This window comes from Rattus norvegicus, chromosome 15 (assembly GCF_021556685.1).
Source record: "Rattus norvegicus strain SHRSP/BbbUtx chromosome 15, alternate assembly SHRSP_T2T, whole genome shotgun sequence".
In the NCBI taxonomy this organism is placed as follows: Eukaryota; Metazoa; Chordata; class Mammalia; order Rodentia; family Muridae; genus Rattus; species Rattus norvegicus.
Window position 1 is genome coordinate 39,335,410 of NC_141548.1, and position 4,699 is coordinate 39,340,108.

Consider the following 4,699-nt stretch of genomic DNA (forward strand, 5'->3'; position numbering starts at 1 on the left):
GAGGACCGCCCGGTGGGGCGGGGTAGTGTCGGGAGGTGGGCGGGACCAGCGGCCAGCTCGACTAAAAGAGGGTGTGGCGGGTGGGCGTGGAGGTGTAGAGGGCTGAGCAAGGCCCTCGGCCTGACTGACTGGAAGAGGGCGTGGCCAGTGGCCTGACGGATGGAAGAGGGCGGGGTTGGAGAGAGGGGGGGGGTGTTCGGTGTTTCTGGAAGTAGGCGTGGCTAATGCCCTGACTGACTTGGGGTGGGCGTGGCGGCGTGCGCAGGCTTAATTGCGGCGTCATCCTCTTGGCTCTGACGCTGGCAGGTGAGTGGCACCTCTGAGAGCCTCCCAGTTCCCTGAGGCTGATTCTGTTGTTTTTGAGACCCGACCTCTGTGCTCCCTAGGGTCTGGAACTCCAGCTCTGACCGCCTCAGCCTCCGTAGCAGCTCCGTGCTGACTCGGCCCGCTACTGGTAGCGGCTCCGCAGTGATTTTTAGAGCCGGTTGATAGCAGCAGATCGCCTTTGGGGAAGGAGTTAATTTTCTCTCCTTGTCGCACTGACTCCGACGCCCCGGCCTGTGGATGTGCGGCGAGGCTCTTCGCATTTTCCATGCACCAGAATTTATCGCTGGGCTGATGGCTGCGTGGACCTAGTAGGACTTGCAAGTGGTCACCTGGGAACACAGAAGGCGGGGACAGGGCCGGAAGGCGACTTTAAAAAGTCATTACCGTATTTGTGTGTTCAGGACCTGCGTTCAGGCGCTCCCGTGTCCAGGCGAGGTCGGAGGACAACTCTCAGAAATAGGTTTTCTTCCCCCATCTTGGGGATCCAGGGATCAAACTCAGGTCTTCAGGCTTGCTTTTCGGTCAGACCGTCTTGCTCAGCTCTCTGGTGCACCAACCGTTCCTAGAAATGTGAAGGGAATCTTCGGAGACTCGGTGAAGCGAAACTCAGTCCCAGTGGTGGTCACTTGTTATCTGCCTGTTGTTTAGATTATCCTTCAGACATCAGGTGTCCCAGAAGAATCTGGCTCAAACTTCTCTTCCAAGATAAGGTTTCTTCCACCTTGAAAGTTTTCCAGGTCTTCATCAAATCTGGGAAACTGAACATAAATTCCCAATTCTTAAGTAAATGGTTTCCCATACTTTTTAGTCAAATAACTTTTTAATGTAAATATACTTTATGGAGATTTTTATCCTTAAAATGAGGGAAAATTTCAGGCTTTGGTATCTTCTATTTATATAAATGTTTTTTAAAGCTGGAGATATAGCTTAGCGGTTAAGAGCACTGGCTGCACTACCAGAGGTCCTGAGTTCAATTCCCAGCAACCACATGACAGCTTACAGCTGTCTGCAACTCCAGTTCCAGGGGATCTGATATACTCAAACAACAATGCACATTAAATTCATACATACATACATACATATTTTTATTATAATACCCAGGAAACTATCCAAGGCTTGTTTGTACTTTGAGAGTTAGTAATTACAAAATTAATATCTAAAGTAATTGCTAAAACGATTGAGGGCTATCTCTCTCCACTGTCTCTGTATCTGTGAAGTACTCGGTTGGTAATTACACACACACACACACACACACACACACACACACACACACACAAGTAAAAAGAAAAAAGACAATTAGACAACACCATAGCATGGCCCCAGCCAGTTCTGAGGCTGAAGTGGGTTCTTTTATTTTTCCCAGTCGGCCTTTATGCCATTTTAACTACAGTTTTTGCAACATTTCAAACTTAATCCTGTTCCTACTTTATAGATTAAATGACTGTGCAATTCCACATGGGTAGAAAACCTGGGGGGAGGGTCTGACTCCAACCCCGTATTTACCTCAGATCTTTTAGCATCTCACATTTTAAAGTTTAAACTTAAAAGTTACAACCCTCTAAAGATACTCCGTTAACAATGCAGATTGCGCTTCATTGTTGCATGTTTTGTTAGTCCCCACATTAGCTAATCTGCTATAACAAATGTAAAGAATAAAATTTGTTTTATAAACCAAACCTATTGCTTAGAAGTGCTATTGAAAGCAGTACATGTGGTAGATCTTTAATAACCTGTCACATCTCTAATTAAAGACTGTTGAATGGCTGTGAGTAGGCCACCAATGTAGAGAGGCAGAAGTCATCGTCCCTGGTTGGGAAAGTAATTTGTTAGGGCACTGCCCAACATACTTTGCCCTTACTAATCGAAACTCAGGTGTACTCAACAGAATGAAGCAAACAAAACCGGTTTGCTCCTGGAACAGATGCCCCAGTCTTGGCAGCTGAGTGTCGATGAGCTCAGAGACTTCCTCATATTTGGGCTCTACCTTTATTACTTTCAAAGGTGTTACTAGTTCTTTTTGAAAAACAGATATTCTGACAGTCTTTCACTGTCACTTTAAATAACAATCACAAATAAAGCCAACAACAACAACAAAAAAAGGTTCTCTGCAGTTAGAAAGTCATTTATCTAAGTCAAAAGCAATAACAAAGAATGACTCCCAGGCAAAAAAAAATTTGTCTGCATCACTGACCTGAGCTCGAGCAGGTGAGCTGCCGGGAGTGTACAGCTTGTGCTTGGCAGTTGGCTTTATCCATGCTCGGATTTTCTTTGATTGTGTTTGTGAAAGACAGACATCTATTGAGTTTCACACTCTGTTCTGGGTCATACAAAATGTTTTCTTAAGGGCTGGAGAGATGCCTCAGTGGTTAAGAGCACTGATTGCTCTTCCAGAGGTCCTGAGTTCAAATCCCAGCAACCACATGGTGGCTCACAACCATTTGTAATGGGATCTGATGCCCTCAGCTGGTGTGTCTGAAGACAGCTACTCTGTACTTATAATAATAAATAAGTAAATCTTTAAAAAATGTTTTCTTAAGAAATTATTTATCGGGCTGGAGAGGTAGCTCAGTGGTTAAGAGCACTGGGGGGCTGGGGATTTAGCTCAGTGGTAGAGCGCTTACCTAGGAAGCGCAAGGCCCTGGGTTCGGTCCCCAGCTCCGAAAAAAAAAAGAACCAAAAAAAAAAAAAAAAAAAAAAAAAAAGAGCACTGACTGCTCTTCCAGAAGTCCTGAGTTCAAATCCCAGCAACCACATGGTGGCTCACAACCATCTGCAATGTAGTCTGATGCCCTCTTCTGGTGTGGCTGAGGACAGCTACAGTATATGTATATATAATAAATACGTCTTTTTAAAAATGTTTTATCAGATATGTAGCAGAGGATGGCCTTATCTGACATCAATGAGAGGGGAGGGAGGCTTGATACCCCAGCAGAGGGGGATGCTAGAGGCATGAGGTGGGAGTGGGTAAATGGGTGGAGGAGCACCCTCATAGAGGCAAAGGGGAGGGGGGAGAGGGGAGATGGGATGAGGGGTTTGTGGAGGGGTAACCAGGAAGAGGATATCATTTGAAATGTAAACGAATAAAATGATTAATAAAAAAATCATTTATCAGTTTTTAATTTTGTGGACTAATCCAAACTGACACAAAGGTTAACAGACATTTATCCAGTGCCTCAGATTATTAGGTTCTTAATGTATTAGTGCGTAATATAAACTAACCTTGTAACAGCCCTCTGTGGGCAAATAGTATTCTTTAATTTATAGATGAGGAATCTGAGAGAAGACAGAAGTGCAGCTAAAGTCCCATTCCGTGAGGGATGGCACTGCATTCAACTCATGCACTTTGGCTGTTATGCCTACATGCATAGGCACTGTGTAAACCGCCTGCCCTAGGGTACTGACCAAGCCAGCTCAGCCTGTCAGTGGGTTCTCCAGGGAGGGAGCCAGGATTGAAAAGAAAAAAGACAATTAGACCACTCGGTAGCCTGACCCCCGCCAGTTCTGAGGCTGGGGCGGGTTGGTTTATTTTTTCTCAGTCTGCTTTTATACCATTTTAACTACATGCAGATAATAAAGCCAGTTCTAGGTTAAGGAACAAGCAAGACAATAAACACGGATAGTCGAGGAACAAGCAAGGCCATAAACAAAGCCCTGTGATCACTGTTTCTAAGGCTTATCAGGATGACTGAGATGGCTGAGCCTACTTCCCTGTCCTAGCCCAAAGTCAGATTCTTGCCTGAGACCTATTTCTTTGTTCTAGCCCCAAATCATATTCCTGCCTGAGCTTACTTCCCTGTCCTGGCCCAATGTCAAATTCCTGCCAAGTTTCTAGAAGCAGCCCCAAAAGCTCTCCACAGGGTGCTCTATTTAAGAATACATTCTATCATTGTTTGGATGTACCCCATGGTCTCACATGTTTGAACACTAACTCTCCCCCTACTGGGTGTTTGGATTTAGGAGTTTGTAGAGCCTTTGAGACTGACCTACATAGCAGAAGTGGGCTTAATGTGGGAGGCACATGAAGGCGACTGGCATGTATGGTTCCAGTGAGAGCTGTCCTTCCCTCAACTGTGTCCTTAGACTCCTGCCAGCACAGATGGAACCATCCCAAACCTGTCTCCTCCCAAACCATTAGAAAATACAACCTTCCTTGAATTGAACACATCAGGGATCTGGTCACAGGGTGACATTTACTTATTTTCTTGTCCTTCAAGTCCTTACCCCAGATGTTGACATTTAAATTTAATCTGGTGTTAATTATACTCATTTAATTTGAATTTATTGAATTGTATATTATCTATATCAACAACCAAAAATATTGATTTGATTTTTGGCTGTGAGCCTAGCCTTTAATGGTTGAGCTGTCTCTCCA